This window comes from Pelodiscus sinensis, chromosome 5 (genome assembly GCF_049634645.1).
Source record: "Pelodiscus sinensis isolate JC-2024 chromosome 5, ASM4963464v1, whole genome shotgun sequence".
NCBI classification, from domain to species: domain Eukaryota; kingdom Metazoa; phylum Chordata; order Testudines; family Trionychidae; genus Pelodiscus; species Pelodiscus sinensis.
In genome coordinates, this window is record NC_134715.1 from 24754994 (window position 1) to 24780277 (window position 25284).

General features: G+C 41.8%; 1 protein-coding gene across 4 annotated transcripts in view; it reads left to right on the forward strand.

Moving 5' to 3' along the window:
• BANK1 (B cell scaffold protein with ankyrin repeats 1) overlaps window positions 1-25284 on the forward strand; it is a 425960-nt gene that overhangs the window by 332316 nt on the left and 68360 nt on the right. For 2 of the 4 annotated variants that reach the window (XM_075929667.1, XM_075929669.1), the window contains exon 18: window positions 8817-9600. The exons of the other annotated variants lie outside the window; for them this stretch is intronic. The gene's annotated coding sequence lies outside the window, so the exon portion shown is untranslated. Of the gene's footprint in view, window positions 1-8816; window positions 9601-25284 lie in introns of those variants that run through there. 4 annotated transcript variants of the gene reach the window in all.

A 25284-nucleotide genomic window follows, 5' to 3' on the forward strand; every position in this document is an offset into this window, starting at 1 on the left:
TGGCCCTGATTTTTAGTCAGATTTCAATGTGCTCTCTCAGAGGCAGTACAGTAGCAAATGTGCGCTGAGTCAGAAACACAACTGGCTCGTGTGGAATAAAAAAGTTAGATGCAGAAGTGGGAGCAGTTGTACGTACAATTAATTAGTCCAGCAAAATGAGAAGCTATGGGGGGAATATGTAGTCTGATATATTGAAGATATATACTATCATTCCATACATATACTGTCATAAAGGTATTGAATAGAAACCTGTGCTCCATGTAACTAAAAACCATCATCTTCAAATATGTGGTGTATTCCTGATTTTACTCGCATCTATGTTAATCAGTAGTGACTCCACCGAAGTGTATGGAGAATACAGGGGGAAGAGTGGTGTGAGATCCACATTAGGTGAACAGTATCCCCAAAAGAGGGTTGTGTGTTCATTTTTGCAATGAGGGCAGGGGCAGCATGTGAAGTCTTCCCCCATCCCCCCAGGCGTGTAGTGCAAAGAGGCACATGGAGCAGACGGCTGTTTTGAGAGCCTCGGGCTGAGGTAGGCAGGGAGCCTTGTGATTTACTTTCACTTTCAGTCCCTTGGCAGAGCAGGATGGGTTCGTTTCTTGCATCTCTGCACCATCCTAATTTAGGTGCTCACCGCTTGTGCCTTCACATCAGAAGCTGCTGGAAACCAAGGAGTGACACAAGCACAAAGTCATTCCCTAACAGTGAATTATACAAATGTTTGGTAGGAATTATGAAGAACATGGGAAGATATCTGAAATGGTTTTATCAATGTGATATGTACATCTTCTATATGATTGCACCCATGTATTACACAGCACAATTGAGTTAATTCAGTCCTGGGTGGTTTTACACATCTGCAGAAAGGCAGACAATGGTTGTCAATCCCTGATAGTTGGCAAACAATATCTCACAAACATCCCACTCTCCCTACCTTTAATATCAGCAATTCACAGACACTTACCTTCCTTCCTCCCCCTTCCCACCCCCCCGCATCCCCCTTCTGTTCTGCAATGTGATTTGTCCTTTTCATATTTGTTCATTTTTTTAATTGTATCCTTTGGTATATATGGTTGTGACTACTTTCTTCCACTATTTGATCTGAGGAAGTGGGTCTGGCCCACGAAAGCTCATCATCTAATAAACCATCTTGTTAGTCTTTAAAGTGCTACATTGTCCTACATTTTGGTGACAAGAGAAGTTGCTCTTTTGTCACTCTTTCCGGAGAGCATGACCACCCCTCACTTATGGTAGAACCAGGACCCGTGCAGAAGAGTTTGAACAAAGAATCTGGAAATTATTTTAAAAAACTGAAGGTGGAAGGAGTTCTGCAAAAAAAGATTGAAACCTAGTTTCCAGAAGAGTGAGCGGTTAAGGGTTAAGTTGGACCTGGTTAGAAGGAAATGCTAAGCTTAGATAAGACACCATGTGTCTTTTATTATTCTGACCTTTGCCTCTCTGATTGCTTTAGTCTTATGCATAAATAAATAAAGGTTGAACCCCTCTAGTCCAACATCCTTGAGACCTGACCAGTACTGAACCAGAGAATTTGCCGAACCACAGGAGGTCAATATTGTCTAGCAGCATTACCAACATTTCCTCTGCTTACTGGGCTCTTAGAAGACATTGAGGGGTAAAATAGCGCTAAATAACAGCACAGAACATGGAAAGCCAGGACTGGTGGCTGTAAACAAACTTTATGGTGCCACCGGAAACTTGTCCACATCCATGATAAATGGACATTAAGCTCACTAAAATCATGCTGGGTCACGAATGTTGCCAGATCAGACAGTGCTGGACTAGAGAGATTCAACCTGTATTACTTTGTTTTGGGAAAAAAACTGATCAGGGTCACCGCCTTTTCATTTATTCATAGATTCCTGAATGGAATTCTGTAGCAGGGGACAAATATAGTTGGATCTGCTGGGGAAACACACTTGGTAAATAGGTACTCTGTAACCTGGAAATCTAATCAATACATGGGATGAATCACAGAATTCCACTCTTAAGAAGTATTGACACTGGGTCTGGCAGCAGTGGTACAAGAGAATAGGCCTTGTTATTTTCAAAAGGATTTCCTTTTCCAGAGAACTTGGAGCTGTCACTGAAAAGTTAACCATGCAGGTTGTTTGCTGCTGGTGGTTTTTTTTTTTTTTTTTTAAACATTATATTCTGTTTGTGTGATGTTTATTTCTTTTTCCTGCACCACAGCTGGTTAATAGAGATCACTGAAGTAAATCATATAAAGGTATTAACATTGGGAAGCTGTTTGCAGAGAAACACTAATTAACTATCAGAGTGATAGCCAGGCAGTAATCTGTCATTTAAATGATGAGAGGATTATGTGTATTTACTACTCCCATTTCCAGCAGGAGTTGGGTTTGCTGATGGGCTTTTTTAATGAATGTGACCTTCTTACTTTGGGTATCTCATTATATCCTGTTGGAATATTAACTACTCTCTCCAGCAGTTCATTGACAACCCATCCTATTGCATATTCTACTTCAAGGATTGTGTTTTAATAACCAGTTGCTCCCTGCATTTTCTTTTCTATCTCTTGTATTGCTTTTTTTAAATGATATTTTAAATATTATAGAACTTGAATCATTAAGACTGAATGTTTAGCAGATAATCTAGATAGAAGATTACTGCATTCATGTCTTCCTGTCTGTGAAATCCTTGGCCTCTTTTCTGAGATTGCCAACAAGAGTGACAGACACCTACAAAGAATGACCTGAGACCACCAATTAATTTCACAGATTTTATCCATTACTTTTCCTTCATTCTGGATGAAAGGTGAATTTAAACCAATTACCAAGGAATGAAAGTTGCTACATCCTGCTACAAGCCCATTGAATGGCCCAGCCCATCTGGTCCGGTTAACAGAATTCTGTAGCCTTCTGCAGAAAAAAATAATTGTCATGAAAACACAGAGCTCAGAGTCAGGAGATCTACATCCTGTTCCTGAAACTGCCACAGTCTTCCTTCAACAAGTCACCTGAAGTCTATGCATGTTGAGCACCAGCACTGAAAACTGGAGCACTATTCTCTTGTGCCTCAGTCTTCCATCTGTAAAATGGGCTAATAATACCTACCTGACAGGAATGCTCAAACTTTGCTTTAAAATGTTTGTTTCATTTTAAATTTCATGACTATATTTATTGATATTTGAGATAATTATATATTAATTTCAGAATTATGTTGAAGATAAAATAACATCCCTTTAACTGAAACTAATATTCCATTTGTCCCCCAAAATAGGCTACTGTAGCCACCTTATGAAGCTCACCGTTAGCCAGCAATTATCTTGCTGTGCTAGGTGAGTTACTGTGCTAAGCATGGGGGAACGCTGCAGTATACTATATTAGTACAACTGTACAGTAATGGGTGGCACTATCTAGTTTTAACACGTTAAAAGTAATCTTCATGTGAGGCACTTCCAACACTTGCAGTCCTTCCCTTAAATGAAGGAGGGTGGATTGATAGTGTTCCTCATTTCTTTCCCGTTAGTATCCATAAAACTGATTGATTTCCTGCTCTCTAAAGTGCAATATTCAGGCTCTCCCAAGATTGAACTGTCAGTCAGTTTCATGATCACTCTGCCACCACTGCTGCAATGGCACCTGTGGCTGAGAAGTAACATGAGAGGTCAGAGAGAGACTGTACCAAGAATAAACAAACAGGGAACACATTCAATGTATGCAGGCGAGATGGAAAAGAAACATTACAAGAAAGTAGAGCTTCCCACTGAGACTAGGTTTCCATCACATTCTAATCTTTCCCCCTCTATGATGGTATCACTGCTCCCTCTTCTCCTGATAAGAAGAGGATGGTAAGGACATCAATACATTCTGGTGCATGAGGATAGAGGCAATTGGACTTCTATCACGTTCTTTTCACTCATTTCCAGTGTGTATGTGGGGAGTGAGATTGGAGAACTTGTTTTCCAGAGGAATCTACAGACCTTTCTGGGCTAAGGTTGCTGACAGCTAATGTTGGTGGAAGAAGCAATATTTACTTCTGCTCCTTGTTCTGTAAACCCCCTTAGGAAGATCAGACTGTAACAATGCATTGTGCTGCCACTGCTGGCATTCGGGGAAACCAGTGATACAAGGAAGGATTTTCAGTGCGGCTAATTGAGTTCCATACATTATTGTTCTGTGGCCTCTTCCCCTCAGAATCTGCTGTACTTCTGCCAGTGTCCACCCCCCGGTCCCACACCTCATGGGAAAGAAAGCACTTCCACAATGAACACAGCAAAGCACCCTGTTTTTAATATTAGTTTGTTTCCTTCCATACCAGGAAAATGTACAATATGAGCCAATGTCTATAACAATGCCATGTATTCCCTTTGGGTAGGTTTTTTTGAGCCCATGTTTCTAAAACTTAGCTGTGTGCTTTATCAAGAATGTACCGTATATACTCGAGTATAAGCCGAGTTTTTCAGCACAGTTTTTGTGCTGAAAAATGCCCCCCTCGGCTTATACTCGAGTCAGCATCTCGAAGATAGATACCGGGTCTAGCCCCGGAAGTCGGGGCGAAAGCTGCTCCGGTGCCCCTGGTCTGCTGGAGACCGTCTCCAGCAGACCAGGGGCACCGGGCGGGTTCCCGCGCTTCTGAGGCTTTGCCAGAGCAAAGCCTCAGAGGCGCGGGACCCCCCGCGGCTGCGGCTTCAGTCCGGGAGCCTGTGGTCCTTCAAAGTAGGAATAAGACCCTCCGGAAAAGGGCGCTTTTTCCGGTGGATCGGGGCCAGTCTAGACGCTCTTTTCCGGCTTTTTTAAAAGCCGGAAAAAAGCGGCGGACATTTTTATTTAAATGCCGCGGGGGATATTTAAATCCCCCGCGGATTTCCCTACGACGACTCATGAAATTTACATGCCCCTTCCAGAAAAGGGGCCAGTGTAGACGTAGCCTGAGTGTCTGTGTATAGCTACAGTACTGATCCAGACACTTTGCCCCTAGCAGCTTGACAACAAACACTGATAACTGCTGCCTCAGTGACCCCTCCACACTCCCAATCAAGGATTTTTCCCTAAAAACCACCCTGACAATCCTCGAAGTCATGGGGCCGGAGTAGGATGAGAGTGGGGCAGAGGTAAAAAGAAGTGTGGCTAGGGGGACTGGAACAAGCAACCCCTACTCCCAGGCTGGATTGTGTATCTGCTCCAGTTGCGAGTGGCCAGAGGGCCATGAGTCTCAGACTGCTGATAGAACTGATGAATCCTTTGTCTTATTGGACAAAAGAGAAATGTTTGTGCCCTGATTTTTACAATCTAGTCAATCTTTGAAATGCACTGTCCTGAGAGTTCTCTATAAAGTACCCCCAGCTGTGAGAAGAGTCACAAGGAATCTCCCAGTGAAAGAAGTCCCATGCTATCAGTTTGTTAAAAATGCAAATCTAACTGTTCCTGTCCCCCTTCACTTGAGTGGTGATTCACCATCAGCTTTGATGCCTGACTAGATGCCTTCTGTTTTTGAGAAACAGCTTGACCCCCCTCCTCCATCCCCCAAGACTTGTCTGGTAACCACATTTCAGTCATATTTCAGCTTCTGTTCAAAACTGCATACAATATTGCTACCCACATTTCATCATGATACTATTAAGCCACAAATTATTTGTCTTCAGATGATACCTTACAAGGCATATTTTATACAAAGATTATTAGAATAGCATTTGAGGTATGAATACAGGATGCGTTGGGTCACAGTAAGCCCATTTCTAGCCTAAGTCTGTGACATTAAAACAAATTACTGAAAAATCCTGAGCACAAAGTTCTCACCTAGAATAGATTCTATAGACTTCATTGTCCAGGGACTGATTCTTCTCTTACTTACACCCATTTTATAGCACCAACTTCAGCCCTGATTTATTCTGGTATGAGAGGACAATCAGGCTTCAGAATTCCACTGCTCCTCACAGCATCTCTGGGTAGTTGTTGGGTTAAACAGAGATTCCTGCCCTACCCTTTAACACTTTCTTGGCTCCTTCCCCAAATCTGCTTATATAGACACTGGCAGCCCCACCCCTGAGATTTGGATTAAGCCTCCTTCCTTTTCTCTCCCTGGTGTTTACAGTCAGTAGTATTTGAAGCATTTTCTGCCCTTTCCTCATGTGGGCTGAGATCTGGGTTCTTTTCTAGCATCTGGTGTCTCCACTTACAGTGACTCCTCCACACACCAGTGTTTCTCAAAGTAGTCCATGGATCCACTCTGAGAAACCTGCTAACTGGCTGCTCTGGTTTGTTTATTTACTGGCTTCATAGACGCGGAGCCTTGCCGCTCCCATTGGCTCTGGTTTGCTGTTTGAAGCTAAGGGGAGCTGCAGGAATTGGTGACCCAGCCTACGTCGCTTCCCTTGGCAGCAAACAGTGAATTGGAGCCGCAAGGATCCGTGGCTCCAGAACTGGTAAATAAACAAACCGGAGCATCCAATTAGCAGGTTACTCAGAGTGGATCCACAGACCGCTTTGAGAAACACTGCCATATGCCCAGGCCTGCTGACCCTTGAGACAATCAATGATAATATTGCTAACTTGGAAGGAATCAAGTCCATTACGCAAGGAACAATAAAGTAAATAAACTCCCTGCAAAGGAATTAGAACAGAAATAATAGCGTAACAAAGGGGGACTTTACTGGGAATTATCTACTAGGATCTGAAGAATGGAAGGGTTAAGGTTAATTCATTATTAATTGATATTGATAAATAAAGGCACTTCCTGCCTCCCAACATGCGCAAACTTCAGTTCCTCCCTGGCACCTCCCTGAGCCAGGTGTTACATTGGGAGCTGTTCAGCCTCTTGTCTTTGGTCCTCAGACCGCTTGTTCAGATTGCCCTATGCTGACAATTCCCTATTGTCCTCAGCAGGGGGTTCTAGTTGCATCTGCCCTTCTTCCTGACTCCAAGCATGCTGGGAATGAGGTCGGAGTCCTGGAGCAGCTATTTTAATTGTAGTCCTTTTGGTAGGGGCCCTCTCAAAGCTCAGGCTCTCTTAAAGCTCCAGAAGCTGTCAAATTCCAAATAGCACTTAGAACTTTGCAACATCACCTGGAAGTGAACAAATGCAAACAGATTAAAATAGCTTGCCCACCTTTTCAACATTTCAGTCAGATCCTCAGCTGCTGTGAATAGGCATAGCCCCATTAACTTCAGTGTAGCGATGGCAGTTTACACCAACTAAGAATCAGGTTCCTCAACTCTAGTGAAGGAACAATAGCTGGTGAAAACCCATTAAGATTAAAAAGTTTGTTAAAACAACAAGTAAAATGAAGATTGCTAAAGTGGGATGAACGATACAATTGGAGAAATGTACCTCAGGATTAGCAAGTGGTGAACTCTGTCACTTGTAGAAAATTGCTGCATAGATGAGAGGAGAAAGAATAGGGAAGAGAGAGAATTACATGGAGGAGAATATCTTGTGAAAAAAATTATTCAGGAAATTTTGCATTTGTTCGTCTTTATGAATTGCCTATGGACAAAGCAGATTGTCTAAAAATGATTTAGTCAGAACCTTTCTGGTCTTGTCTGAAAAAAATTGAGTTGGAGGCCTAGCTCAAAATAATACAATACCATACTGGTCGTGGCAGAATATAGAGAGGTATATATAACTGCTGCATAAAATAGTGAGAGTACAGTTCCCTGTTGTACAAAAGTGGAATGGCACTTACAATTACAAGACTGCATCCTGCCAAGTTAACAGCAAGATAAAAAGAGTGTTGGAAATGGCACGGCTGAAGAGAAAATCCATTTGTTGGGTGAAATTCTTAAATCCTGTACAAAAATTGGATGACTGATTTAAAACCGATGAAAGTCAATGGAAAGGTTCCCTTTTTTTCAATTGGCCGCAGTTAGCAATGCCCTATGTGCATGTCTGACCTGATACCAAAGTGGTGAAATATTTATTGATGGCAGTCAGAGGAATTCTAAACAGAATTGTGTGTTTTATTTATTTAATGACAAATTAAGCCACTAATATAACAACATAGTAGAAGGAATAGGGAGATATAGGCCTGCACGCTTAAGTCAATAGATATTTGTCACTGTCTTCAAGAGCAGGCTTCTCCCTGGCATCCCTGAAATAACTCTTGTTACTTTTTCTAAACATCAGACAACAGTCTTCAAAGGGCACCAATCCTAACACAGATGTAAATAAGTCCCTTATACCGCAACATTCATAGCATTTTGCTGTGAATTTTGAAGCAGATCCTCAGCTGGAGTGAATGTGCACAGATACACTGAAATCAGTGGATTTTTTCCTATTTTTAAATTAGCTGATGATTTGGGGCCTTTTTTTTAACTTATTTTGTTTTACAAGACAGGTGTGTGAAAACATGTGTTGATGATTTTACACTGATGTTCCGGTATTGCCTTTTTGCTGGAGCATGGAAGAGAAGACATATTTGAGTGCAAATCATGAAATGCACATATTAGCGGAATGCAATTTAGCCAGACTCCTCGTACAAATAAATAATCAAAAGTATGCTTCTGTGACCAAATTCTCTACTGTCTTCAGCGCTGCAGCTTTTATTTGGTGTTTACTCTTTTACATCAAATTGAGCTGCATGTAGAAAGAGTAGAGTTGAAATCCTGGATGTGGATCTGAGAGCAGAATTAATGCTCTTAATGCTTTATCTAAACCTTCACAAAATCATAAACTCATGGAATACTAGGACTCGAAGGGACCTTGAGAGGTACATTCCCCTCATGACAGGACCAAGACACCATCTAGATCATGTCCAAATGTTGCATTTGACCCTGTACCACCCATTGTGAAAAGTTTATTCAATAATATGCATTTTTTATTATTCCCTGCAGTGCAGTTCTTCATTCTGTCTTGCATCAGCTGCCTCTGTTCAACATCCCACACATGTATCCAATCTACATCTTGATTTATGCCCAATCTGCTGCACATGTTACTAAGAAAATGACCATGTTCTCATCACTGCAGTTTCTGCACCTTGGAATCATATGGTTTGGACAGATCTGGCAAAAGTCCAGCATTGCTGAAGAGAGCAGTAATAAATATTACTTGTCAAGTCAGCACTAAATTTTATTCTCTTTTCTCACTGCTTATTTCAGTTGTTTCTCTAAATATGAGAGATTAAGAAAAAAATTAAAATGCACCATGCCTTGCTTTGTGTGTTGGGTTTATATTCATTTCAGCTTTGCTACAAAAACTGCTAGAGAAATGCCACTAAAAAGTTGAACAGGGTGATAGATATAAATGAACTCACATGTACACAACTGGTGAAGTTTTAAATACAGAAGATGTATGTTTCATTTCGATTTACACATTTTTATACAAATTTGTAATGTATGTGGAAAGCATGCCTCTTTTGCCAGGAGCAGCAATTGTATTCTAATCAGGGCTACTTTCTTACGGTCATCAAAATGGATCTTTGTATATTTAGTTTGGATGTAGATCAGCCCAAATTATCTGCAGCTATAAGCATGATTACAAAAAATAATGTTTACAAAACAGGCTTGTGTCTATGTATGTATGTTTAATAGTATGCCTAGGGTAAACTATAAACACAGAGCCAGGTTCTAACCTCTGTTAAACTTATGCAACCCTAATAAACTATACAGAGCAGCAGACGACATAAACAAGAAGAATTTGACTCAAATCACCGTCTGTATTCACGTAGCAACATACTGTGAGATTTAAATGAGCACACTCAGTTGTGCCTGAAAACTTACAAGATCTGATAAAATATCTGCTCTTAGCCACACAAGAAAAGTGTACAGATATGTATATGCAATTTGCACTCTTAAGTAGTTCTGTAGCCTGTAGATAGCACCTACACAGTGCTACAACTGATGGAAGTGTATGTTGCCAGCAATTTAATTATTGCCTTTTCTATTTGAGGACATTTTTTGCAGATCATGAATTTTACTAATTTTTTTCTCATTATTGATATTCAAATAATTTTCCTCAAACATTTGGGCTTGTGCATTACTTACACACTGTTCACAATGGGCACCATATCAAACATTCAGTGTTCTGAATCTGTGCTTTGAGCTGTGTAATTAGACAGTTAAGTCACATGATCTGATTTATGTTCCCTGACTGAATGATCTAACATAAGTGTGAATATTCTTGTTAGTGCACAAGTACCTGAATATGTTTGAATAAAAGTTCCACCCTAAGCAAAATACCAATGTTTATGGAAAAGAAAAAAGAAAAGGCTCTGAAAATGGTCTGATTGAGGCATGATTCAGGTGAGTGAATATGTTGACTAAGACTTTTTCCTGCTGTTTGCCCTAATATAGCAAAAAGTTATGTATGACAAGAAAGTGAACTGTTGCAAATAAAGATGATATAAAGAGTCAATGTTTGGATCTGGCTTAGATTTCAAATAGAGTTCAAGTTTGGATTTGATAGCAACAAAATCTTGTAAAGTATTCTCCTGAAGTTGTTGCCTACACCTGTAAATGATTTTAAAATGACCAAAAGCAAAAGGAGGACCAAGGACAGCATAGGTCCATTACTCAATAAGAGGGGAAAACAGTAACAGAAAATGTAGAAATGGCACAGGTGCTTAATGATTTTGTTTTCATTTTCTGTTGGTGGCGATCGGATGCCTAACATAGTGAATGCCAGTTAAAATGGTGATGGTTCAGAAGCTAAAATGGGGAAATAACAAGTTAAAAATTCCTTAGAGAAGTTAGATGTCTTCAAGTAACCAGGGCTTGAGGAAATGTGTCCTAGAATACTCAGCTAAAACTCTTGAAAATAATATATCTTAGTCACCAGTATTGCTTTTCTTCTGTTCAACTTGCTATTTCATGTTTCTTCCCGTCTTTCATGATTTATGTGAAGCTGTTATTTTTTATGACAAAAATACCATGAAGGCACAGATTCAGTTTGACATTGTCTCTGACAGGCTACGTTTTGTAAAAATATAGATAGAAATTCTACATTCTTAGCACAGGCACCAGACTCGTACAAATGAGCATCCGTTTTCTATTGATTATTAGATAAGTGTTACATGAAATAGTGTTTGCTGTGAAGGAGCTTGCAGTATACACTGAAATGGTTCAAATCAGATGACCATTCTCTTGTGTTAATAATTGGAATATTTTCTCTTGTTTCCTTCAGTCTGCTGCTCAGCACTGGTTGTTCTTTTAAATATGTAGACATGAGGTTTTCAGTATGGTGTTGCAACCTCTAGTAAGTGATAGGAAGTCCCAACCACCATGCTGTTCCCATATGGGAGGGGGCGCATGTATGTATCCTGGCTAGATTAAGGAATCCCATGTAGGTATGTAAGAATTTTAGAAATTTTGCAGAAGGAACACCACAAGTCAAATGTATAGCAAGAAGCAATTATAGCAGGAGAATCACTCCAAAGGATGGCATTCCAAGTTGATGAGTTTTCATTATTGGTAACTAATAAAATGCAACCAGAACTGCTTTTTTCATTACATGTTTTCTGGACATTACTATCTTCAGTAGTTTGTTATTTTTAATTGACTATTTTTAATTCAATTTTAAATGAGTACAGTTTTCTGTATGCAATGATAACATTAATATTGTCAGTGCTCTTTGCCTATCATCGGCAACTCCAAGTCTGCCCAGTCCCTTCCCCAAAGGCCTGTCCCACTTACTCCATTCCCCCTCTGTCTGTCTCTCACTCGCTCTCCCCTACCCTCACTCCACTTTATGGGGCTGAAACAGGGAGTTGGTGTTTTTGGGAGGGGAGGTGGGATACCAGAGGGAGTATGGGTGCTGGTTCCAGGAAGGGGGTCAGGATGGTGTAATTTATGTAACTAATATAATTGATTTAATTCTACTCCTGTTGGAATTCTGCAACAGTCCTATGGCTACAAATGCAACAGTTGCAGAAATTTGGACTAAAATTTGGATCATTCACACGCAGGATTTGGCCACTACAGCCTTCAAAAGATGCTGATTGAGCCATTTAATAAACCCAGATTTCCCACAGAATTCTAGCATCATAGAGCAAACCCACTGGACTTGACAGGCAGTATATCACTGTCACACAATGGAAGACAAAGTAAAAGCAAGTATTTTTAACAGCTTTAAACTGTCACTGGAATAGCTTTACACATAAACCTTGTTGTGGGTGATATGACAAAGGCAAAACAATGGTCTGATTTTTTTCCAACAAGAGAACACTGATATTTTTCCCACTGAAATTCCTCTGTCATATAAAATAATTGTCTACAGAGGAATCACTCCCTTTTTTGTGTGTGTGTGTGACTTATTTCCTGTCCACAGAAACACTCCTGCGTTACTAGGTGCAGCCAAACCCTGTTTGCCTTTTTTTCATCTAAACTCTCCACTGAAGCAGGAATTGATTTGAACTGACCAGTATTGTCTCTATGCTCCCCTGTGCTTTAATCTGGAATGCTATGTCATAACAATGCTTCATCCCAGCACATCTCTAACAGTCCAGTCCACTTTTGTGAGAACCAAAATCCATCTCTTATCAGCCACAGAGAGTCCTTAATAGTGTAGACTTTGTGGGATGGAATCTTACAGAGCTTTGCTAAAAAGCTGAGAACAGGAATCTCTAGCCAGTTTATAGCTGACATATTTCACAAAGGCAACTTTTTTTTCTCAACAATGCTTTCTACAGACTTCCACAGGCTATTCCTAGACATCTTTGTACTTCAGCATATGACATATGTGTGAGTGAGCAGTAAAATCATTCTCCTTTCTGCTGTCAACAAAAGCAGATTTATGTCTTCCTCATCTGTCATGTGCCCTGCAATATGGCAATCCTTTTGCATTACTGTCTGCTGCAGCATTTCTGTGTGGACCTCCAGCATGTACCACTAATTCTGTATAAAACTATACACCAATATGTTGCTAGAGAATAAGGCTTTCAGCTTGGGTTGGCTAGTGTCTTTCATTACAAAATATGAATAAACATAAAAGAAGCAAGAAAGACTAATACCACTAACAACAATTAATTTATTACAGAATCACTTAGAGTTCCAACTAAGATCAGAGCGCCGTTACTGTACACATTGTACCAACACAGAGCATCTGGTAAAAGAGTGAAAAACCCACCTATGCAAGTACTACACTTGAACTGCTGTGGTCCTGAACTCTGGTCCGGCCACATCTGTGATTTGACAGAACCATGGACGTTGCCAGGCCAGAAAGTCCCTACGGCTGGGAGGGAACCATCTGGGAGTCTGGCGGCAGAAGGAGCCCAGCCAGGGAGCCCAGCCAGGGAGCCAGCAGTCATGAGCACAGCTGGGCTGGAAGAGGAGGTGAGCCAGGAGCCCAGCAGGAGATAGACGCGGAGCCCAGTGGCTGGGACTAGCAGCAAAGTTGGCAGCTGGAAAGGGAGCCTGGAAGTAGGGGCCGGCAACCATTAGGGACATTGACCTCCCCAGGTCCAACAAAATCCCTCATTCAGGACTGGACAGGTCCCAAGGGTGCCAGACCAGGGAGGTCTAACTGTACAAGATTTATGGGCAAACAGAGAGTACTGAAAATGCTAGTTCTATCCTTCCATACACTTAAGTATAATCCATTATAACTGGATGGATAATGCTATTTTGCTTTCTGGTCTGGCAACATCCATGGTTGCAAATAGCAAAATGCTGTAGACCATAACATACAGGAAAATATATAATGGTGTATGAGAATTAGGGATGTAAAATCCCATTTAATTAGTTAACCTGTTAAACTAAATTAAGAGGGCAGGAGGCTGCTCCCAGACAACAGTTAATCGTTACCTGGTAAGTATTCCCCAGTAAGCATCACCTGTTACTGTTAACCAGTTACCTGTTCACATCCCTAACGTGAATCTGTTTCTTATTCTGTAGTTACCAATAACCAAAGCTCACCAAACTGGAAGGGCACTCTATGAGAGGGTTCTTCTATAATAGCTGCATTCTGCACCTCTGACTCCTGTTCCTTTTGCAAAAAATTCTGAAACCTTTGAACACCTCACGTGGGACCTTCAAATCAGTCTCTAACTACCATCTACATAGATTGTCATTTTCACTGCTCTGCAGGTGCTCAGAACCCTTTTCATTTAAAGAGCCCTTTACAGTTTCAGTTATAACTCTCAGTTCATTAATGTGCCGATTGCCAGTACTGAAGATCCAATCTATGAAGTCCAGTAGCAGCTATTTAACTTCTATTTTCCAGCTGTCTTCTGTGCCATTCCTGGTCATGCTGGTCAGTGGTACATCTTTTGCAGATCTGAACAGACGAAACTGTGTTTGCATGTGGATCTGGTTTCATTTCAGGCTAAACTAGTGTTCAGGCTTGAGCGAGAATCAGGAGTAGCATTTGGATTTCACAGTGATTAAATCTGGCGGGGAAACATGCCCTTTCCAGTTCTATCTCTGACTTAGAGCCAAATTCACCAAGCCGTTCAGATCCAGTTTCAAACATAAATGAACTTCAACCTCCCAAACGAAGTAATGGTTCAGAATTTAGGCTCACTTCTTTGTTCACCTGTTATCTTTTTTCAAGTTGACAGTGGTTAGTTTTATATCCTTCTCAGTATTCTGACTTTCAGTTTTATGGCTGTCTAACGGCAATGGATCAACTCAATTCATTTGTTGACTATTTGTCTAGACTCCAACATAAATTTAGTACATGTAGCAGACCTGAAGACAGTTAATCTGTCCAATGAATTTTCACCAGGTAGGAAGAGTTATATTGTTGAACACCTCTATTAACCATAAATCACATGGACATATTCCATTCATTATTCCTGTGCTATGTGTATAATGTCCCAGATTTATTTTATTAGTGAGGCTGGTACCTTCAATATAAAATGTCCATGCTGCTGAAAATGGGTTTCAAATAGGAAATTTCTGTCATGACAGGAATAATAGCCAGGTGATGAGACTTTCAGTAACAATCCTCAAAGGAATCATTAATAATGAGTGGGAGAACCATGATCACACAGACGACCTATTTAATATACAGTGGCCCTCATTTTGACAAACTTCAAAGTTACTTTTCAATAGAACTTCACAGAATAGATCCAGAAGTAGGCTACAAAAGAGGCAAATTTTCTCTCCACCCACCCACTGCAGATAATTTGGGTAGAAGGTAGTCTTGCCTTTTCTAGCCTGCAGACTGCAGTTACTGAGACTATAAAGCAAGAATGATAGGAAAGCAGATTTAATTTAATGGGAAGGAAGAATCTCAGGAAAGGAATGATGGTTTTGTGCTCCAGGCTCGGGACAAGAAATCTAGAGACCTATTCCAACTCCATGACAAGTTCTGCAAAATACTTTTCATGTGACTTTGGATTAGTCAGTAAATCTCTCCATTCCTTCTTTTTCTCAGCTGGGAAAAAGCACCTACCTCTCAGACTAAATTAATTAAACATGTGTAAAGCTCTGTGGGAGCCTTAATAAGAATGCGCTAGATATGTGTGAACTGTCATTATGATTCTGATGTGGAGTGCGATTATGGCCATTTTGTTGGTGTAGTATTTCTGTAAAGCCAGTTGAGAGGTGCAAATCAAGCCCCTGCCAAGTGTTTACATTGTTTTTAAAAATTTTGCAGCTGCAGTTGTATGCAGGACCAACTAAGATCAGATGTTGCCCACAAGAATCATTTTCTGAGGTGTCTGCACGTCATTAATTTCTCCCACAGATTTTGTTTGTTTGTTTTAACCTGAATATTACTGGTATAGAATAAAAAAAACTACAAGGACAAAGAGCCCCATTATAACCCAGATCATAAAAGCTTAAGGAAATCAGGTCAAATAAAGATAAAAAACATAAGTATCTCTTTTAGACCGCACATAATTTGAATTAATAGAGTCATACAGATTTTAAGGCTGGGAGAGTCCATTATGAACCTATAGTATGACCTTCTGCATAACTCAGGCAACGTATTTTACCCATTGATTCCTGCATCATGTCCATAACATCTGGATGAATTACAGTATCTCTCTATAGAAAGACATCTAATCTTGATTTTAAAGACTTCAAGTGATGGAGAATACCTCACGATCCATTGTTCAAATGGTTTATTACCCATTTTGTTAATTGTTTGCATTTCTAGCTTGAATTTGTCTAGCTCCAACTACCGTCCACTGGACCTTATTATGACTTTTGTTAGATCAGGGTTTCCCAAACTATGGGTCAGGACCCAAATATGGGTCGCCATTACATTTCAAAAGGGTCTCGAAGTGTCTCCCCAGGTGGTAAAAAAAAATCAGAAAACACCGAACATGTAAAATTTGAGGTATTTTCTGTTTTTCTCAGACGGAAGGCCACTTGGGACATTTTTCCCCTGCCGCATCTAGGGCAAGGGGAGCGTGGGGATTTAAAGGCGGCGTGATTCTGTGTGCGTGCGCCCGGCTGGTTATGGGTTTTTTTGCTCAACAACTTTGGTCCCCGTGTGTTTCCTTTATTTATTTATTTATTGTGAAACTATCTGGCAACCTTAACTGCTAACATACACAATTCTGCATCACATTGTTTGATATTCGGTGAAGGGTTTGTATATGTATAAAAATTAGAGCTTTGTGTCTGTCTGTGTGTTTGTCTGTGAGTCCTAAATGGTAAGAGCTAGGGCCATCCATTTTGGGATGCAGCTTCCTTTTATCATAACTCAAAGCAAGGTCAGGGTTTGGTTGTGCCAGGACAACTGGAAGTGCTGGGAAAGGAAAGGTTTTTTATAACATGGAGGAGCTGGGCTGTTTGGAGGGAAACAATACGGAGTGGCCACTAGGGATACAAGCCCGCAGGGGAGAGCTACCCTACAGAATGCCCACTGGGGGGAAGCCATACCACCAAGAGAGCAGCCGGCTCTGCCATCTTGCCTGCCAACACACTTGTCCCCTTCCCCAAACCCTTTCTTCCCTTCCTGGACGTTGGCCACAGCACCAGAGGCAGGGGAGAGAAAAGGCCCCCGGTGGCCAGAGGAGTCTGCCAGGAGAGAAAAGGCTCCTGGCAACCAGGAATTGGGAGTGGAAAGAAAAAAGATAGGATCCCCCATTCTGAGGCCCCAACCCTCACTCTTGCACCTCTCCACTCCCAGCCTCCTACACTGCCCTCTCTCATCCCCAAGACCCTGCTCTAACACCACCAGCTGCCTGCCCTGAAGGACCTTAGCAATGCTGGGTAAGTCTTCTAGTCTACTTTCTATAGAGCTTGTCTTAACTTCCCTCACAAACAAAAAGGAGCCTAAACAATGACGTGTTCTAGCTCTTGCAGACAAAATCCAGTTGATTTAGGAAGATTTTTTTTTCTATTAAAGAACAGAGGGTGAAAATGCTTTTTGTTTATATTATTTCATTGCCACTTTGAAAAAAGTCAGATAAGGTATTTTTCATTCCTGATTGACAGAAGGGGCAACTATAACAAATGGATGTTGAAATTAATAAGGTTTGGGGGGGGGAGTTGCATCTTTCTCCTGTCACAAAAGTTACAAACATTACTTTTGCTGTTTGTACTTATTTTTCTTTATGGTATGTTGTAACAAGAGGATGATGTCTTAATTCATACACTATTATATTGTGCATGTTAGCTACATTTTGTTTCAATCTATTTTTTTCCACAAAGGTCAACAATAGCATCATATATTACAGCTCTGATTGCTGGCCTTAATACAAATTCTATTTCTTTTAGATGTTTTATATTTTAGCTGTCAAAACTCATGTCTAGTCATAAATCCTATGAAAAGTTAATATAAAATGAGAGAACCAGACATAAAAAAGTAAACCCCCACACTGCTGAGCTTTTCACAGTAGAAACACATGTTTTTATTTTTCCTACAGTATGCGTAGCCTCAGGATCCCAATGTAAATGAGCTCTTCAGAGCTTGTGCTGCCCTCCCAATACAATCTTAAATAAAGCTATATTTCCAATCTGTAACACCTTCAAACCACCAACTAGTAACTTCTTTGAAATTAAATTGTTAGGGTACGTCTCCACAGCAGTATTATTTTGGAATAACTAATAATACTGGGTATGTCTACACTACAACGTTAATTCGAACTAAGCTAATTCAAACTAACGCGTCTAGAACTAAAAATTAGTTCAAATTAGCGTTTTGCTAATTCGAACTAGCAAGTCCACATTGAGTGGACCCTGAACTGGGCTTAAGGATGGCCGGAAGCAGTGCCGGCAGGGCATCAGAGGAGGACTTAGAGCGTGGAGATGCTGTCTCAGGCTAGCCGAGGGCTGTGCTTAAAGGGTCCCGACCCCCACCCCGGAGAGATAGTTCTCAGGAGTGCCCCGCTTGCAAAGCAGTCCTGGCTTGGAGTGCCCGGAGTACCCACACTGGGCACATCACAGCATTCGGCCATCAGACCGGCTGCACTTGCCACAGGCTGCCATCTGGGGAGAGGGGGCAATCGGGGGGCTGCAGGAGAGTTTCCACCCCCAGAAGCCCGCAGAGCCAGCCCAGTCCCCCCCATCGGGGGCTCGTGCCCCATTCCTCCCTCACCTCCTTCCACTTACCCTTCCCTAGCCCCTCTTCTTGATGTACAAAATAAAGATAACGTTTCTTCCAAAATGGAATCTGTCTTTATTGAACAAAACTGGGGGAGACTGGGAAAAGGAGGTGGGAGAGGGGAAGAGAGAGGCTGGGAGAGGGGAGGGCAACTAAAATGATCAGGGTTTGGGAACAGGTCCCATATGAAGAGAGGCTAAAGAGACTGGGACTTTTCAGCTTAGAAAAGAGGAGACGGAGGGGGGACAGGATAGAGGTCTCTAAAAGCAGGGGTTGGGTGGAGAGGGTGCATACAGAACAGTTCTTCATGAGTTCCCATAAAGAAGGACTAGAGGACACCAAAGGAAAGGAATGGGTAGCAGGCTTCAAACTAGTAAGAGAAAGTTGTTCTTCAGAAGGCAAATAGTTAACCTGTGGAACTCCTTGCTGCAGGAGGCTGTGAAGGCTACAACTAGAACAAAGTTAAAAGGGAAGTGAGATCAAGTCATGGAAGTTGGGTCCATGGAGTAGTCTTAGCCAGGGGGTAGGAGTGGTGTCCCTGCCCAAAGTTTGTGGAAGGCTGGAGAGGGATGGCACGAGACAAATTGCTTGGTCACTGTCTTCGGTCCATCCCCTCCAGGGTCCCTAGGGTTGGCCGCTGTCGGCAGACAGGCTACTGGGCTAGATGGACCTTTGGTCTGACCCAGGACGGCCATTGTAAGCTCAGGGCTCAGGGTCGGGGGTCTCAGTGGACCCCCTTGATTTTCATGCACACCTGCTCCTGGGTGGCCAGGCTGGCAGCTCTCCTGCCCTAAACGGTCACTTTCCTGTGCCTAGTGCGGAGATCGTGGACGAGGTCCACGATGTCCGCACTAGCCCAGGAAGGTGCCCGCCTCTTGCGGTCCAGAGCAAGCTCCCGGGAGCCGCCAGCCTGGTCCCAGGAAGAGGGGGTGGGCTGGGGGACATCGGGTGGGTGGCTCTGTGCCGTGCCAGGTGCAGGGTCTGCTGGGTGGGTGCTGGCAGGCTTGCACCTGGCACGGGCACCATAGCCAGCCCGTGCCCCTTTAAGGGGTCCGGGGCCGGGAGGGGGGCATAGAGTTTCCCTGGTGTTAGCCAGAGTGGCCACCAGGGAAACCTGGGGAGGGCTAGCCTCCCACTAGTTCGAATTAAGGGGCTACACACCCCTTAATTCGAACTAGTAAGTTCGAACTAGGCTTAATCCTCGTAAAATGAGGTTTTCCTAGTTCGAACTAAGCGCTCCGCTAGTTCGATTCAAATTCGAACTAGCGGAGCGCTAGTGTAGCGGCTATGAATGTTAGTTCGAACTAACGTCCGTTAGTTTGAACTAACATTGTAGTGTAGACATACCCACTGAAATTACATAGTCCGTGTCTACACCACAAGCAATTGTTTTGACCTAATGTTGAAATAATGGTGAACTGGAGGACTTCTTACTCCGACTTCTGTAAGCCTCATTTTACAAGGAGTAAGGGAAGTCAGAGGAAAAGTGCTCTTATTCGGACTTTCTGCTGTGTAGACAGTGCCAAAAGCAGAAATAAGCTATTTTGACTTAAGCTACCCAGTTGACGTCGCTCAGGTTGTGTAGCTTATTTTGGCTTTAGCCCTGCTGTGTAGACATGCCCTGATACACTTGAAAGAGAATCCTCTGAACTGTCATTCATGCTCAAATTTGACACTGTACACTTAGGTTTGAACAAAGACTCTAATTATCTTCCCATTACAAAGATAGCTTCCCCAATTATCACCTCTAATGTCATTAGCTCACAGACATTTACCTCCCTCCCCCCATTTCCCTTCTGTTCTGAAATTTCTGTTCCTTTTCATATTTGTTCATTTTTTTTAATTGTATCCTTTGGTATATATGGTTGTGACAATTTGCTTCCACTATTTGATCTGAGGAAGTGGGTCTGGCCCACGAAAGCTCATCACCTAATAAACCATCTTGTTAGTCTTTATAGTTCTACATAGTCCTGTTTTTTGTTTCTGATAGTTTTGGTGCCTCACTGCTGTAGTTCTGAGACAGGCAGCATTCACGTTGATTTTAAATGGGAGTTCTGCTGTGGTGTGCAGACTGAGGTATATCACCTTCTTTTGAGCCCAGTTAAATGACAAATTCAATGTGTGTAAACTATTTCAAGCTTCAAGGGAAAGGATAAGGGGTCAGAAAAAGTTGCCCTTGAATTTGCAGCATGATAGCCCCTGGGGTTCTCCTTCACCAACTAGTCCAAGTTCAGTAAATGTGTGATGTGGGTATGACCTAAGATGCAGATACATTTATGAAAAGAAGGTAAAAAAGTATCATAACATACCTTGCTTACTGTGGAAGAGATGGAAACCTCCTGGCCCTTGCACTAATCAGCTCATAGCACATGAATGATAAGATTTGATTCCTCTCTGTTATAGCAAAACATTCTCCATAATCTTTTAATTCCAGCTCTGGGATTGGACCCTATAACTTCTGTAACAGTGAATTCCAATGGATGGCTAGTTTTATAATCAGACAAGGAATACTTTTCTTGCACTTGGTCATCATCCCATTAATACATCATGGCTACATCTACACTGGCCCCTTTTCCGGAAGGGGCATGTAAATTTCATGAGTCGTCGTAGGGAAATCCGCGGGGGATTTAAATATCCCCCGCGGCATTTAAATAAAAATGTCCGCCGCTTTTTTCCGGCTTTTAAAAAAGCCGGAAAAGAGCGTCTAGACTGGCCCCGATCCTCCGGAAAAAGCGCCCTTTTCCGGAGGCTCTTATTCCTACTTTGAATTCCTACTTCCTACTCTTATTCCTACATTCGTTCATTCTTTGAAGTAGGAATAAGAGCCTCCGGAAAAGGGCGCTTTTTCCGGAGGATCGGGGCCAGTCTAGACGCTCTTTTCCGGCTTTTTTAAAAGCCGGAAAAAAGCGGCGGACATTTTTATTTAAATGCCGCGGGGGATATTTAAATCCCCCGCGGATTTCCCTACGACGACTCATGAAATTTACATGCCCCTTCCGGAAAAGGGGCCAGTGTAGACGAGCCCCATGTTTGTATGTGCAAATAAGCCAGGTGCTAAATTTTAAAATAATTAATCACTTTATTAACAAGAACTACTAACGCACAGGTATCCCCGAGCCAACTCCTCTGAAACAGGAGCAGCTCAAAAATCTAAGTGGACAAGTCATCAATCTGACAGAATCTAGTTCCCCAAATCCAGTGCATGTGCAATCCCCCTTTCCTGTTATTTCGCAGCAGAATTTAGCTGAGAAAACTGCTGGCATCCATATGAGGTGAGTGAACTGAATTAAGCAAAGAAGAACTGAGAACATGACACAACAACAAACAACAAATTGCTTTTGAAACTGGAGGAGACAGAATTAGGAAAGAAGACAATCTTAGTTTACGTTTCCAAGATAACATTTCAAAAACGAGAAAGCAATAATAAAATCAAGAGTGTATTTTTAAAAAAGAAGTTGGCAGGGCATCTTTTAAGTGATTTAGCACTTTCTTCAATATACCAAGTTAGATTACATGGAAATCAAGGCAGTGGTTAGATTAGATTAGATGAGACTGAGAAATTACCCTCAAGGCTGAGTATGAAACAGTGTACAGGTTTACTGGCCCATAAATTGCTAAAGGAAGGAATTGTGATTCAGAAAATCCAATAACTTCCTTGCCCTTATGAAGAAATAATATATTGCACTCTCTGAGTGGTATGCTTTACCATGCCTCAGCCATTCATGCCTTCCAACCCATCCTGGCTCAGCTACGTTGGTTGTCAAATGGCTTTACCTCCTCTGAGTAGCATCCACACCCCACCCTATCCCAATCACTTGCTTTCTAATGGCTGCCTCAAGACTGCTTTTCCTATTACAGCCTGGGTAAACCCTTTGCAGGTACAAGGGATCGGGGGCTTTATGTCCCCTTACTGCCCTACATGGCCACATCGGTTCATATTGCAACGTCGCCCCAAGAAACCTGGCTGAATGTTGGGAAAGAATACGCATCACAGATTTCCTCAAAAAAGACATAAAATTCAACAGCTAAACTATATGAGCAACAGGCCAATGAAATGGATGAATGGACAGATGGATCAGCCAAGCAAACAGCAGACAAAATGTTTGTTGACTACAGAATTTATAGGATGTCACACAATCCACAGACTGAATTATTCAGCCAATCTTATGTGACCAGCTGTTATTACAGAGCAGATTGCCATTCAGAACAGGGCAAAGTGAGAGCCCACTAGCTGCAGTATATGCACTTGGGACAGAGAAGCATGTTCCTAAGTATATTCACGGCATTCACATCTAAAGTACGTCCCCTGTACCTAAAAGAGAGCAGAGAAATAAAAATATCCCTGAGGCAAAGATGAGCTGAAGAAAAATAAAAAAAGGGGATAAGACTGTTTCATCCGCTCTTCCCTCCCCACTTTGTGTCAATTTCAAGAATATTACATTGGTGGGTGAACCAGTAACGAGTCCCCTCTTTTCACCCACAAGCCCTAGTGTGTTCACTTCTGTTCAATCATTCGTTAATTCTCCCGCAGTCTCTCGCCCACACATTCCTTGCTGACAGCCCAGTAGCACATGTGTTAGGAATTACAGTAGCTGCTTTTTCAATTTAACTTGGTATTTCAAAAAAGGAAGGGGTTTGGTGAGCGACTGAATGTCTAAAGACTGCACAATACTGCCTGTCACGAGTTCAATTACATATGTGCAGAGTTCGAGCATTATGCCTGTGAGGCTTTTTAGGGAGCTCCAGGCTTGTCCCCAGACACAGCCCCCAGTGGTGTAAGTTTGTTGCAAAACCTAGTGCTTTGAATTTAGATGAAAAAACTGTGACAATAATAAACAAACTGTGAAATCAGGATTTTCAAAAGGATCAAAGGGACTAAAATGTCCAACTGAAATTCAGTGGGAACTAAGTGCCTCTATCCCGTATGCTCCTTTGAAAATCCCAGCCTCAGTGTCACCTAAAAATGCCCAACAACATTTACCTTCCACACTTCAGCCTTACACACAGCTCCAAGTAGGGGTGAGGCACTTTCCCTTCCTGGTGTGCAGTGGCACTCAGCTGGCTGTGCCATCTTTTCCAGCAGCCCAGAGCAGGCAGGTTGGTACTGTGAGGGGAAGCTTATGCCCTTTACTCTTCCCAACCAAATACCAGATGCTGCATTGAGGAAGATGCTCTACCCTCAGTTATACTGCTGTCTCCAGCATCTCACTGAAAAAGGCTGCTGACCTCTTTCCTTAGCTGATAAACCAAACTTGGAGATGTTCTTCACTGCCTCAGGTGTGCACCACCAAGCAGACACCCGTATCATGATAATTATAATTATAATAATAATGTATTATTATTGTTATAATTATAAGGGGAATATGTGAGGGGAATTGGCTCACATCTCTAATGTTATCCATCCTCTCCCAGCTCAGACCTTCACTCAGGACAGTGCCTTAAATTTAACAAGAGAGTCTTTTTTACTGAGTGCAAAAGGAAGTTGCCAGGCTCTATGCACTAAGGGCATAGGCCTCACTGAGCCACATCATATGAGTAATTTACTGAAACAAATCTTAAAATAATTGGGGTAAACATAACTTCTCTGATTTCATCGTTGTTTGAAAATATTCTGGGGAGGAGAGGGAAATCTGTCCCGCTTTGGGATTGATTCACATGTCTCTCTTTTGTACCCTTTGCTGTTAACTTCTTTTCTCCCTGGGTAAAGAGCAGAACAGATAGTGACACGGGGGATATGTCTACATTGGCACCCCTTTCCGGAAAATTAGGAATAAGGGATCTTCCAGAAAAGGGCTTATTTTCCGGAAAATCACGTCTAGGCGCTTTTCTCCGGCATAACCCCGAGCCAGAAAAAAGCAGCAGCCATGTAAATGCAAATGCCGCGGGGGATATTTAAATCCCCCGCGGATTCGCAATTCCAAAGTGTCTCATTAGCATCCCTTTTCCGGAAAGGGGTGTCAATGTAGACGTAACCAGGATGTTTTTGCCTGTCCAGAGCTATAGTAAACTTATAATTTTTTTAATGAAAGATGCTTCTTTGTAATGTGTGATTTTGTGGCCATCATTGCTGAAAGCACAGTAATCTGTATGCTGGTTAAAATGGCTGCCATATATTTTAGACTCTCAGCAGCCTATATATACTGTTAGCAGAACTGGGTCTAATATGACTTGCTAGGTACAAATGCAAGTGGAAAATTGAGGCACAGATATTGCAGGTAACAGCAAGAATGGCTTAATTTTATTACTGTATCTGCCTTACTCACACATCTTTAAAAAGGTATTCACAATCTCTTATCAGTTGATATGCTGTGCTTAACAGAGACATACTGTTCAGACCTACAGTAAATTCTCAAGCTACCATTCACTATTAGCATTTGCTATTATAAAGTTAAACTGTAATTTCCATCTATTTCTCTTTCTTAACTACGTGTAGAATTCCCATCCATCACTGTACATCACTCTAGTAGAGATAGGATTGTGACTGTTCCAGATAACCACAAAAATGCACAGTGACATATGACAGACCATTAAAAAAATAATCAAGGTCAAGTTTTCAAACTTGAATACCTAATCCATGTTTAGGCACCTAAATAAGTGGTTTCATTTCAAAGATGCTGACTAAGGGTATGTCTAGCCTACAAGCCTCTTTTGAAAGAGGCTTTTTCAAAAGAATCTTTTGAAAAGCCTCTTTCGAAAGAGAGCATGTAGACTGCAACTACTTATTTTGAAAAAACAAGCCGCTTTTATGAAAGAGCACCCAGGCAGTCTGGATGCTCTCTTTCAAAAAAGCCCTGTTTGCATTCAAGAATGCCCTTTTTTGAAAGAACACTTTCGAAAAAAGGTGTTCTTCCTTGTAAAATGAGG